The sequence below is a fragment of the Stenella coeruleoalba genome (genome assembly GCF_951394435.1).
Source record: "Stenella coeruleoalba genome assembly, chromosome: 1".
In the NCBI taxonomy this organism is placed as follows: domain Eukaryota; kingdom Metazoa; phylum Chordata; class Mammalia; order Artiodactyla; family Delphinidae; genus Stenella; species Stenella coeruleoalba.
Window position 1 is genome coordinate 183,006,713 of NC_137169.1, and position 14,675 is coordinate 183,021,387.

The 14,675-nt window shown below is 39.3% G+C and overlaps 1 protein-coding gene across 11 annotated transcripts in view; it reads left to right on the forward strand.

The window, feature by feature from the left end:
- The first annotated feature begins 14,110 nt into the window (after positions 1 to 14,110).
- Positions 14,111 to 14,675, forward strand: part of SLC9C2 (solute carrier family 9 member C2 (putative)) — a 150,877-nt gene continuing 150,312 nt past the window's right edge. For all 11 annotated transcript variants that reach the window (XR_013831670.1, XR_013831671.1, XR_013831672.1 and 8 more), the window contains exon 1: positions 14,111 to 14,166. The gene's annotated coding sequence lies outside the window, so the exon portion shown is untranslated. The remainder of the gene's footprint in view (positions 14,167 to 14,675) is intronic.

The following is a 14,675-nucleotide window of genomic DNA, read 5'->3' on the forward strand; positions in this document are numbered from 1 at the left end:
ACAAGTGATAAAATTAGTAGACAAAGATAATAAAAGAGTTATTAAAACTATATTCCATACTTTCAAGGAGGTAGAGGAAAGATTGAACATATTAAGAAGATACACAGAAGATATTAGAGAAAGACTCCAGCTTCCAGATATGGAAGCAAAAATGTGTGAGATGAAAGATTCACTGGATCAGATTAAAAACAAATTAGACAATGCAGGAGCAAAGATTAGTAAACTTGAAGACATAGCAATAGAAACTATCAAAAATGTAACAGAGAAAGAGACTGAACAAAATGAACAAAGCATCATTGAGCTGGGGAACAACTTCAAGTGGCCTAATATATGTGTAATTGGAGTTCCTGAAGAAGAGACAGGGGTGGGATAGCATAAAAAATATTTTAAGAGATATTGGTTGAGAAGTTTCAAAATTTCATGAAAACTATAATTCCACAGATGCAGGAAGCACAAGACATGTGAAGCAAACTACATCAATGAATACCTTAATCAAATCAATTAAAACCAGCAATAAAGAGGAAATCTTAAAAGTAGAAAAAAGACACATTATATGCAAAGGAACAAAAAAGAATGACAATAGACATTTTAATAGAAAACAGTGCAAATCAGAAGACTGGTGCAGTATTTTTAAAGCATTGAAAGAAAAAACCTGTCAACTTAGAATTCTGTACCCAGCAAAAATGTCTTTCAAGAAACAAAGGCAAAATCAAGATTTTTTTTGACACATAAAAAAGCTGAAAGAACTCATCACTAGCAGATTTGCAGTACAAGAAATGTTAAAGGAAATCTTTCATGCAGAAGGAAAATGATATGCAGTAGAAATCTGGACCTACATAAAGGAACAAAAACTACCAGAAATGGTAAATATGTGGGTAAATGTGAAAGAATATTTTCTTATATTTAATCTCTTTAAAAGATTAATGACTGTTTATAGCAAAAATAATAATAATGTATAGTTTGGTTTATGATATATGTAGAAGTGAAATGAATGACAACCATAACATAAAGGCGAGGAGGGGGGAAATGGAAGTATATCGTTGTAAGGCTCTTATATATTTACATACATGAAAGCCTTATAATTTATTTCACAGTAGACTTTAGTAGTTAAAGATGTATACTATAAACCCTAAAGCATCCACAAAATACTCCAACAAAACAAAGAGCTACAGCTAATAAGCCCACAAAGGAGACAAAATGGAATAATAAAATATATCAAATTTATCTAAAAGAAGGTTAAAAAAAGGAAAAAGGGAATGAAGAGTGAATGGCACAATTACAAAACAAATAGCAAGATGGTGAACTTAAAAGCCTACCATATCAGTAATTTCACAGTAAATATAAATTGACTAAACACTCCAATTAAAAGGTAGAGATGATCAGATTGGATAAGAAAAAGCAAGACAACTATATATTGTCTGTAAGAAATTCACTTTAAATTAAAATGTATAAAGCACATTATAATAAACATGTTATATCCACTGCTTAGTTTAAGAAATAAAATGTCACAAATATAACTGAAGCCCCTTATATAAGCTTCTTGATTCTTTATCCTCCTTTCATCACAAGGTAAACATCATTCCAAAGTTAAAGTTATTGCTTTAACATTACTATGCATTTTCTTTGTATTTATTTTTACTACATATTTATATGTAGTGTGTATGTGTGTGCATGTTTTTAAGATTTATATAAATGATACCAAAGTGTATGTATTCTCCTGCAACTTGCTTTTATCCCTCAACATTATATGTTAAGATTTATCCCTATTGATCAATGAAGGTTCCATTGTAGCAGTTTATAAATGTGATGCTGGACCAACAGCATCAGCATCACTCAGCAGTGGAAATTCTTAAGCCCCACCACTGACCTCCTGAATCAGAAACTCTGGAGGTGAGGGCTGGTAATCTGTGTTTTAATAAGACCTCCAGGTGATTACAATGTATGTTAAAGTTTGAGAACCACTACTCTAATTTATTTATTTTCACTGCTGTATAGTATTCTATTGTGTGAATATATCACAGATTTAAAAAAAAACTATTATCCTACAGATGGATATTTTGGCTGTTTCCAGTTTTCCCTATTATAACTCTACAGTGTAAATTCTTGTATATGTCTCTTGTGTACACCTGTAAGAGTTTCTTTGGGATAGGAAGTAGGAATAAAACTGTTAGGTTGTATGCAATGCATTTCTTCAACTATACACTAGCCAAATTGCTCTGCAACGTGGTTATATGACAACAGCAAGTACTACTACCACTGCTACTACTGCTGCTGCTGTTCCTGGCAAATACTTACATAGCATACACTGCATGCCAGACATTTTTCTAACTGTTTTTCTTAGATTAACTCATCAATACTCACACTAGTCCTCTTGAGGTAGAGACTATTATTACTGTCATTTCAATCATACAGGTGGCACCAAGACATTAACTAACTTGCCCAAAGTCAAGTTAAGCCAAAGAGGCAGAGCCAGGACTTGAAACCATGCAAAATGGCTCTAGAGTCTATGCTTTCAGCCATAGTGCTATGCTGCCTCTCCCACTAGCAGTGTCTGAGGGTTCTTGTTGGTCTATATTATCATCAGGCTTGGTGTTTCCCAACTTTAAATTTGTTTTGCCAATATGATATGTATAAAATGGTAATTCACTATAGTTTAGATGTACATTTCTCTGATTACTTAGTGCAGTCAAGGCGTCTTTTCATGTGTAGCCCATATTCAGATTTCTCTTCTATAAATTGTCTGTTGTGAAAAATGTCTTCAAAGTGACCCTTAGCTTCTTCTACAGCGTGAGGAAATTATAATGAGGAGGGTATAAAAATGTTAAGGACTGCTGCTAAACAATGACTGAGTTTTTAAATACTTGGCCAGGATAAGAGTAGTCTCTCCTATTTTTATAAAGCTATGATTCATTCTCCACCCCACTGCAATCTGATTTGTGCTTCTACTAACTTTTTCTTTTTAAAGTGGAGCATTAAATGTAAACCAACCCTTTCTATTTATGTCAAAGTCTAAAAACATCCATTTAGAAATATGAATACAGTAAACCTGACATTTGCAACAACCAAAGGATTTTTGTCACCCCTAGTAAGACTACGCCCTTGGGAAACCTGCATTTCTAGTTGAAAATATCCCTGAAATAGATTTTACCTGGATTGGGTGTGAGGCAGTAATAACAGTCAAACAAGTTATCAGGGGCTGCTGAGGTTACCTTATAATCTTTCAATTAGAAATTACACCTTTGTTTTTTAGAATAGAGGTTATCAGGTGCTGGAAGGAGGGTGCTGGGAAGTTATTGTTTAATAGGTGTAGAGTTTCTATTTGGGATGATAAGTTCTGGAGGTGAACAGTGGTGATGGTTGTACAACACTGTAACTTACTTAATGCCACTGAATTGTACACTTAAAAATGGTTAAGATGGTAAATTCTATGTATATTTTACCACAAAAAAGTCAATAAATAGAAAAAAAGAAATTATATCTTTTTTGCTGTGTATAAAATATTATGCTTGGACTCAAGGTTTAGCAGTAAATAAGACTCCCAAGGTTCCTTGTTTTATGGAATTTCATTCTTGAGGAGACAGGGGTTAAAATGAAACCATGAATTACACAACTAATTGTTTAATCACTATTGGGATAATTGTCTGAAAGAGACCTCTAGCATGCTAAAGAAGATATATAGTAGGGAGCCCAGATCTGGTCTGGAGGATCAGGGGCAGTGAGATGGACAGTCTCTAAGATGGCTCCTGTCTTGGTTCAGGCTGCCATGACAAAATACCACAGACTGGGTGGCTTAAACAACAGTTCTGGAAGCTGGGAAGTCCAAGATCAAGGTGCCAGCTGATTTGGTTTCTGGGTCCCACATCCTTATAGGCCTTATCTTCAAATGCAGTCACATTGAGACTTAGAGCTTCAACATGTGAATTGGGAGGTCGTGGGGCACAAATTAGTCCATAATAGCCCCCAGTGTTCTCTGCCTCATGGTATTCATGCCCCCGTGCAATTTCCTTCTTTGACTGTGAGCTGTATCTAGTAACTTACAAATAGAATATACTAAAAGTGATGGAATGTTACTTCCAGGATTAGTTTACAAAAGGACTGTGGCTTCTGTTGTGGATGTCTTCTCTCACTTGCTTGTTCTGACGGAAGTCAACTGCCATATTGTGAGATGCCCTATGGAGAGATCCTCATGGTAATGAAGAGAGAGAGACCTCTGGCCAACATTCAGTGAGGAACTGAAGCCCTCAATCCAATAGCCCACGAGGAACTGAATCCTGCCATCAGCAACGTGAGTGAGGTTGGAAGCAAATCTTTTCCCAGTTGAGATTTCAGATGAGATTTCAGACTTTGTCGATAGCCTGACTGCAACTTCATGAGACACCTTGAGGCAGAAGCATCCAGCTAAACCATGCCTGGATTCCTGATACACAAAAATTGTGAGATAATAAATGTTTGTGTTTTTAGTTACTAAATTTTGGATAACTTGTTATGCAGCAATAGGTAAGTAGCACAAAAGATTTCCTTGAGGGAGTGACTCTTACGTAGGAATATGAAGGATGATGGGAGTTACTAGGTGACAGAGTTTGAAGGAACGGAGGAGTGTTCTAGACAAAGACACAAAAGCCAGAGAGGCAAGGACATCTTGGCAAGAGTTCACTGGAGAGAGCAGGGTGAGACAAAGCTGGTGAAATGGGAAAGTGCTTTGGAAAGTTCAGGAACATAACAGGAGGAATGAGCACAAATCAGACAATGAAAGAACATTTCCTAGTTGCCTAGATGCATCCATAGAATTATAGGGTGGAGAGCACCATGATGAGAGCCAGGAGACCTGAGTCCTAGTGCTAACTCTGTGACCTCAATCAATCACTTGGTCATTCTGGTCCTCAGTTTTCTCATGTGTAAAATGGAATCTGAATTCTTTACAACTCTCATTCAAGAATCATTATAGTTATATGAAACTATATGAGGAGAGCCATAAGACACTCCTGAAAGAAACAAAAGTAGGCTTGAGCAAAGAGAAAGACATCCTATGTTACTGGAGAAGAAGACTCAGTTTCATAGAGATGACAGTGCTCCATAGATTAATTTATAAATTTAATGCAATCCAAGTAAATCAATATCAGAGTTTTGACAGAGCTAGATAAGTTGATTATAAAGTTCATATGAAAGAATAGACAAATGAGAATACCCAGAAATAGCCTAAAAGTAGAAAGAGCAAAGGGGAGGGCTAACCCTAACATATTATTACAACATGTTCTGAACCTCTATAATTAAAACTGTGATTTTGGTGTATGAACAGACAGATGAATAAAGCAAGGTAGAAAATCCAGAAATAGACCTCGGAACACATGGACATTTAGCATGTGATAAAGGTGATATCTCAAATCAGTGGGGAATATATGGACTGTTGCATAAATTATACTATACTATGGAAAAAGATAAAATTGAATGCATTCCATATAAGGAGTTGAACCCCAGTGCAGTCTCAACAAAGGCCTCTGAAGACACTATGGGAAGCTCAGAAGCAGGGATGGCCCCTCAGAGTTTTCACAAGTTGGAATAAAGGAGCTGGGTCTTTCTATCCCACAACAACCAAATGTATCAGAAGTTTAAATGCAAATAATGAAAGTATAAAAATAGTACAGGAAAATGCAGATGAATTTTTTTATTAAGTGTGGAGGAAAACTTCCCTGTGATTCAAAATCTAGAGGCAAAAAGATAAATTTGACTGCATAAAAATTTCCATGGAAAAAATATTACAAATGAAGTAAGAAAATGACAATTAGGAAAAACATATTTGCAATATAGGATTCATAATGTATTACATCCCTGGCTCTAAAAAATGGAGAAAAACAACAAATAATATAGATACTTGGGCAATATATGGACAGGCAGTTCACAGAAATAGAAATGGCCCTTAAACACTTGAAATTATATTCAGTCTTATTCATAATAAGATAAATGCAAATTATAGCTGTACTAAGACATCAGGTAGGCAAAAATCCAGAATTGGACAACATGTTTGTTGGCATGACTGTGGGGAAAAAGGCATTCTCATTCATGGCTAGTGTGTGTGTAAAATGATTGAACTTCTATGGAGAGGCATTTGGCAAGATTTAGCAAAATTATATTTGCATTTACCTCTGACCCAGCAAACTCACTATCCCAGCAAACTCACTAAAGAAACACTTGCAAAAATTAAAAAAATTATGCACCAGGCTATTAACTGCAGGATTCTTTGTGGGAGCAAAAGAATTGAAACAACTCCAAGGCTTCTCAATAGGGGACTGATTGAATAAGCAATGGGATATCCACATAATGAGGATTATGCTGCTAAAAAAAAGAAGTGAGGACAATCTCTGTATACTTACGCAGCATGATCTTCAGGGTATATTGTTAAGTAACAAAACCTAAGTGAACAGTGTTTACAATATGCTAAGTTTGATTTAAAAAGGGGTAGAAGTATGTGCAAGTGTATATATGTGTATTTACTTATTTTTTAAAAAAAATGGAAAGATAAACTGAGAATAAAAATGGTTAGCTAGAGGGGAAAGGAGGGAACAGGGTAGATGAATTAGAGATGGAAGCCAGATTCCTCTGAAAGTATTCAATTCTATATTTTTATTTATTAAATGTTCTTAATAACTAAAAATTCATTTAAGCAAGTTACATTTTTATTTAAATAAAAATTTATTTTATTATTTATTATTATATATTATTAAATAACATTTATTTTTTATTTCAATAAAATTAAAGGCATTTTATTTAAATGTCTTTAACAATTTTAAAACAAAATTTAATCAGAAGAGAAAAAAGCAATACCTGAATATTGAAAAACAAATGGGCCAAACTGTATGACAAATTGGTGGCATATAGTGAATCCTGTAATGCACCAGTCAGACATCTTTCGGGGAATGAGGGACATGATCCACCAGCCAGTAGAAGTGCTAGTGGCAGAGAGATCTCAGCTGGCAGCCCTTTCTGGGAAGCACCTTGGTGGAAGAGAGGGGCTTCCTGCCCAAGGTCTCACTCCCTTCCTGGGGCAGCCTGCAGCCAGTAACTGGTTGACGCAGGGGTACAAGGTACAGCTCCTTTGCCCCATCTTGGGACAGCTCTGAAGGGCCACCCAACTTCAGAGCTCCCCAGATGGTCTGCATCGTCCTTTGTTGAGACTATATCGCAGTCCAGATTCTACTTGTGCCCTGTTTCTTTACCTTTCTTTCCAGGTGTTGCTCTCGAGAGCACTCCCTAATAAATTTCCTGCATGCAAACTCCATCTCAGCATATGCTTCCTGGGTCACCCAACTATGACAGTTGGTGCCAGGAATGCCAGGAGTGGGTCAAGAAGCAGTCACTAAGATGGTGGTGTTGGATCACCTGCTGCCAGGCTGGCAGAAGATATCATCACTTCTAGTAGAAAGTGTATAAATAGTCCCTGACGCAATTGCAGTGCATACGTTAAAAACTTTCACCATTAGCAAACTGGTGGGGAGGAAATATTCTAATGGGTACAGTGTATCAGGTGTTAGAGATATATAGAAGAAATATGGGTGGATATTGCTAAGCTTATTTGATGCTATTTAATGAAATACTGAGAGTGATTAATTGGTTATTAAAAACTAAACATGAAAGCTAAAGGATTTCCCTGGTAACAAATATAGAAGCTCTCATCTTCTGCAACTGGAGAGCAGGAATAGCTGAGGACCAGGTCCAGGGCTTAATCATAAGTGTAGCAGAGCCTCAAAGGAGCTTAAACTCTCAATATTGGCAAGTCTGGTATGCCAAGGACGTGGTGCTAATTAGGAAAAAGTGGGACCTTGACATATGGAATGGGGATATCTGGGTTCATGCACCTAACATATTTAATTCCCAAAGGTCCATGAACACTTTGAGCCAAGGAAATGACTCCCACCTCCCTAGGGCTAGTGATCCTCCTTTCTGCAGGACAACTCGAGCCCTTTCGGGGTCAGCTCTACCTTCCAGGCCAATACAGTAACTAGAGTTAAGTCACTGGGGATGTGATGGACCTGATGATGAAGGAAAGGGACTATACGTTAAGGTGCTCAAGATCCAGGAGGGTACACATGATGATGGAGTAAAAGGGACTATATCCTAGGAGTTCAGGATGTGGGTGAATACACATGGGACTGAATTCTGAGAGTGCTGGATCAAGAGGGATAGAATACAGAGTTGAGTAAGGGAGTTTAATTAATTTGGAAGCACTCTCCTGGGATACAGGATTTAACAACCTGGCAAGGATCTCAGGAGATGGTGTAAACATGCTGTCAGAATGGTTTCATACATATGGATAGTGATGGCCCATACTAAATGAGGTAAAGATGCCTGAATTGCCATGGAAGGCAGTAGAACAAGGGATTAAAAAGTTCAAAGAAGTGAGCATGCTAAAATGGATATACGTACTAAATATATAAGCCTGGAAAACTCACCAGGCAATAATGTTCCATGGGACAGACCAGAGGATACACCATTTACCAAAGTAATAAGGAAGGTGCTAGACAGAAGGGAACCCAGAATCACTAATAAGTTCAGCAGTGGCTCTCCTCTGTAGACCAGACTGATGGTAGGAGATGCCAATACAAAACTGGGCTCACTGATTGCATTGGGGATGTTAGAGATGGCTCGAGAGGCTGAGCTGATGCTGTATGACCCACGGCCCCACCATAAAGCACATTATTAGCACAGACTATGCAGCATGGTCCAAGGCCTCCAGGTAAACAAAGACAGGCAGGACATACCAAGGGTTTAGAGGTTACCTCCAAGAAGCTGGGGGGAAAGGGCCAACTTTTCTTTGGACAAGGTTAATCCTTTTACTGTTCATTTTCTCACCAGAACTTTTTATCCTCATGTACCTTTATCCTTCCATCACACCCACTTCAGATCAAGCTGGATGTCTGAGCATTGCTGGAGAAAAGCACTTGACTCTGCAGGTTGGGGGTCACTTAAATTCATGGTCTTCATCCTCATTCACCTCTTCAATGCCATCAACATTTTTTTTTTTGCAGTATGCAGGCCTCTCACTGTTGTGGCCTCTCCCGTTGCAGAGCACAGGCTCCAGACGCACAGGCTCAGCAGCCATGGCTCATGGGCCTAGCTGCTCCGCGGCATGTGGGATCTTTCCAGACCGGGGCTTGAACCCGTGTCCCCTGCATAGGCAGACGGACGCTCAACCACTGCGCCCTGCCATCAATATTTTTAAACATTATTTTGCCAAATCTTCAAGCCCCTCACTCATCTCTTCCTCCCTCAGTTTAAGCATACTTTGTTCAAGGCCATCAGGCTTGGTTTCTTTAACTTCCAATACCATAGTCCAGAATAATTATCTGTATCCACACCACTGCTACCTTTTTCATTTCAGAATTAGAGGACCAAGCCACGTTCCTCCTCTCTGAGGCCAACCCTCCCATCTATACCTTAACCCTTTTCCCTCTAATTTCCTTTAGGATCTTACTTCACCTGTCATCTCCTTTCTTAATCTTCTCTTTCTACTAGTTCCTTGATATCATCCTATAGATACACTCAGGCTTCTGTGATCCTCCCCCTGCCAAGACATCTCCCTTAATACCTTGTTTTCCTTTAACTTCTGGGCAATCTCCTCCCTCCACATCTTAGTCAAACTTCTCAAAAGAGTAGTGTATATTTACAGCCAGCACTTCCTCATTTCCAATTATAGTTGTTAAATTGATGACCCTGATGTTACATCTGACAAAGGCCAAAATTATCGTACATTAAAAATAAAGATATTTCTTGCATTTAGAGAGTCAAAAACAAAAAAGCCTTTAAAAAAAGAAAAAAACTTAGTGGTTCTACTTCCTGACCTCTCTCATTCATTCCTCAGTCCACTGAAATCTAGATTTTGCCTACCACCCTTCACTAAAACTGATCCCACAAAGGTTACTCCTAAGTGCCAAATTCCATTGTCATTTTTTCAGTCTTTTTTGAAACTATTTCCTTGGTTTCTATGTTGCCACACTCATCTGGGTCTGTTCATTCTCAGATCATTCTTTCCCTATCTTCCTCTGCTTACTTCTTATGTAATTGCTCCCCAGGGCTCTGTCCTCAGCCCTCTGTTCTTTTATTCACTCATCTTGGATGACTTCATCTTCTTTTTAGGTTTTTGATAACATTTATACTCCAATGACTCCCAAATCTATATTTATATCCTGGTCTCGTCTACTAAGCTTTGGATTCAAATATACAGTAACTGATATCAGGCACACTGATATTTCTACCTTTTCTAAGACTGAACTCATTATCCTGATTCTGACCCAGCCCTTCCTCAAAATCTCTCTTATTTAGGAAACCACAAGCCACAAACCACCTGGTCACACAAGATAGAAACCTGGGAGTCAGCCTTGACTCCTCTTTGTGCCTGCAGTCTTATCCTCTCCAAATCATTCTCCCCATTGCTGTCTGATCTCGTCTAATCCCCCTAACTACATCTCTTGCCTCTCTCCCAACCACATATTCTCCTGCTATTTTAACCTACTTAGGTATTCACTAATGCACTTTGCTGTTTATTTTGTGCCTCGTGCATTTTTACATTTCTTTTGGGTTGCCTTTTTCTACTCCTTTGCCTGTTGAATTTCTAGTTATCTTTTGAGTTTGGATTTTCACTCTGCCATCTTCTCTCATATTATTTATTATTCCAAGGCTTGGGTCATCTGATAAGTATGCCTTATATAGTTATATTTAAGTCACTAACTCAGAGATGGTGAAATGGAGAGGGTGACAGAACATTAGGGCATTTTACTAGAAACCTGCCTCCAGGTTAACATTGATCAACTAACCAATAATATTCAAGCACGGTGGTCCATCCATAAGTGAAACTCGTAACTGCAATAATATCCATTCCAAATTTCAGGTATTTACCCTTAGGGATAGCATGTTTCTAAAATAAAGCCATCCTATATATACCCCCCTCCATATTATGGGACATTGATGTTACAAGTAACAAAAATCCAATCTTTTTTTGAATTAGAAAAAAGTAATTTATTGACTTACACAATTGAAAAAGGGGGATAAAAAATGGCTTTGGGTATTTCTAGCTCCAGGGCTCAAGGAATGGCCTCAGGATTCATTTCTTGGCTCTTTCGTTGCTCTGTCAAGCTCTCTCCACATAGTGGCAAGATGGTTACTGGCAACTCAGGCTGACTGTCTCTCATCAACCCCTGCTGAAAAAAGAATGCCTATTTACCTACTGCTCTGGCAAAAATTCAGGATTAGCTTTGATTACACTGATCTGTGTCCCATGCTTTTTCCTGACCTAATCACTGTGCCCAGGGGTGTAGAAAACACTGCTTGGCTGGGACTTGATCTGGAGCGGGACTGGCCCCACCCAAACGACCTGGGCTGAGAGTGTGTGAAAGGGATTGCCTACTAGAAAACTGTGTGCTGTAACCAGAAGAGGAAGGATGGGCAGGCAGAAACAATGGATGTTCAGTACGTTCTCCTTCAGGTTTCAGCTGTGAAGATTAGCTATATGCAGAAACAGTCCTTTAGTCATACAGCAGGAGTGGCATTGATATTTTCTAATTACTGCCAAAACAATGGCTCAAGATAGATTATTTTAAAATTAAATTATCAGTTTGGACAGGCATCCTCTAATACATAATTAGTTTATAGCTAACCAGTGGCAAACCTGTGGTAATTTAAACCACACTGACCTAGGTTCAAACCCTGGTTCAGCTCTTTTCTAGCTGTGTGGTCTTAGGTAGGTGACCCAACTTTGCTGAGTGTCAGTTTGAAGAATAATAATACTACCTTCACAGAGTTGCTCTGAGGATTAGGGATTATTCATAAGAATCACTTACATAGTACTCAGCATATGATAGGCCTTTAGTTAATGAAATATAAATATTAATATAGTACATTAAGTTACCTTGGAGTAACTTTAACTTTCTCAACTAATTTATCCTGTTATTTCACCAGAAATTAACTTCTATAAAGAACATGATTCTCAGTCTATGAACTATGGAATTTAAGAAATATAATAATTAAAATAATTTAAATTCTTTTTTAAAAATAGATTTATTTTTGGCTGTGTTGGGTCTTCATTGCTGCCTGCAGGCTTTCTCTAGTTGTAAGCAGGGGCTACTCTTCACTGTGGTGCGCCAGCTTCTCATTGCGGTGGCTTCTCTTGTTGCAGAGCACGGGCTCTAGGTGCGTGGGCTTCAGCAGTTGTGGCTCGCGGGCTCTAGAGTGCAGGCTTAGTAGTTGTGGTGCATGGGCTTAGCTGCTCTATGGCATGTGGGACCTTCCTGGACCAGAGCTCGAACCTGTGTCCCCTGCATTGGCAGGTGGGTTCTTAACCACTGCACCACCAGGGAAGACCAATAATTTAAATTCTAATCAGAGGACCCATTCTCCTAGAGTGGAAAAAATGAATTTCAATCAATTTGGAAACCTCTCTACCATAATTTTTTGGAGCTGACCTGATTTTAGGGGAGCTGGAAGAGTGCTTATCTCATCTGCTCCTTAAGTAATTTGTACATCAGGGCTTCACTGTCTTATCTGGACCCCCATTGTTAGTACCTACAGGTTGTTGTCGACATGTCTCTCGTACATCCATTTGCCCCCTTCAGATCCAATGGCTCTTTATCCCAAGCTTTGGGTGGCGGGCATGGGAGTTAGAGGTGATTGTAGGAGTCTATCTGCTGCATCTGGGCCACACTGGAGGCGGGAATCTCCTTTGTAAGGCTGTTTCTAACCTAGTCTGCCCCAATGAATCATGCAGCTGTTTCTGACATGGAGTTAAGAAGAGAACAAGGCCCCTTTGCTTTTAGGTTTCTCAGACCTATTTAGTGTATTCCCATACTTTCTAGCATTCAGAGTACTAAAAGTAATCTTTAAGAACTCTATTTAATTTTTAGTTATTTAATTCAATTTAAGACTTTCAAGAAACAATTGTATTTGGGACTCCTTCACAACCAATGAAGATTAATTAAAAACATAATCATGCACAGTCATGCATCATAAGTCATCTTGCATTCAGACATTAAAAGACTCTCCCCAAACCAAAGACTATGAAAAAGAACATCTTAAAAGTGAAATGCCTAAAATGTCTTGCTCCTCCACCAACTTCAGTAGGAAATGAGTGTTTAGTAGAGCAAATACGCAGTATTGGTGATTGCCGGAGCAAGTTAGCAGCTGACAAAGCTTCTAGACTACTGTCTCTGTCTACAAAGTCATCTCTACAATTCTGATTACCACAACTTATCTGAATAAGAAATTTTAATACTACAGTTTAAAATTTTTTCAAAATTTCTCTTGTATTTCAGAAGTTCAGATCTATGATAGTGATATTTTGCTTGGGCCTTTGGCCAAATATTCACTTTAAAACTAGGCTATTCAGCCTTCAGCTAAAATGTTTGTAGTTTCTCTAAAATGGTACCTCTTCCTTAATGATTTCTTTGTAGAAATAGATGATGAAAGAAATGAAGGTTTTTTTCCTTTTCAGTACAAAAACTTCCCGGTCTTCCCTCCGTGATCGATATGAATATTTACATAATTTCTGGGTACGCTTACCTCTTCTCTACTGGTTTCTTTCGATGCTCCTATCCCACCTACATTCCTTTCCCCCTTTTTAAAAGACTGTTTTGGATGTTAAATTCCTGAATCAAAAGAGACACAGTTTCCAAACTGCTTCTGCTCCTGCCATAGTGGGCGCTTGTGAGGTCTCAAGAAACGCCTTTTGTTGGCGACAGTTAACTGTGAACCATAGGAGAAAGATCCTCAGTAGACTAGAAAATTAAGCAAGTTGTCCGTTTTATATTTACAATCTTCCGTTGTTTTAGAATGCATCCTCATATTTCCTGAAAATTCTTTCGTTTAAAGGCCAAACGTCTAAGACTGGCCGGCAACCAATATACACACCTTATTTTTAGATTTTATCTTTTAAATTTGTAAAATAAATATGGACCATATTACTCAAAACTTACAAAACAAAGAAAAAACCAGCACGCCACCGTCCAAACACAGCAATCTAAATCATTTTGACGAACTCCTCCCCGCCTTTGGCCTCTCGCTTCCGGCACCTTGTACCCTTGACGCTTGCGCGCAGCCGGAGCCGCCGCGCTCAGGGGGGGTGGGGCTGCCGAGCGCCGGTGCGCCGTCGCCATGGTAACCGCAGAAGCCCGGGCCTAGGGAGCGGTGAGTGCGGGTCGGAGGGTCGCGGGTCCGGGGTCCGAGGGGCCTGGGGTGGGCGCTCCGCATGGGCGTGGAAGAGAATGGGCATCTCCCCTCCACGCTGCTCGGCAGGGGCTGGAGGGGAGTGGGCTTCAACCGCGGCGTCCTCAGTTTTTGCCTTTGCCCCGAGCTTTGCGTAGCCGGTCACGCTCCGCGGGCGGGCCCTCGGGCTTCAGGCGGAAAGGCGAACTATGGTGCCCAGACATGACCGGTACCCCCTCCGCCCCACCTCCGTGTTCTCGCACTGGGGCTGCCACTGTCTGTATCCTCGGGTCTTCCCTTTGTTTAATCCTGGGAGCCCAGGGCTGCCCTTTGAGGCCTTTCCCTTGAGCTGGGACTTAAAATCCTTAAGGGACTACATTTTTTGAAGAAAAAATTCAATTGGCTTAAAAGGCCCTTAAGAGCTATTCCTCTACCACAACTTCATAGTGTCTTGTCTGCCTTCCTTGCCTTTTGTTTATGCTAATCCCATT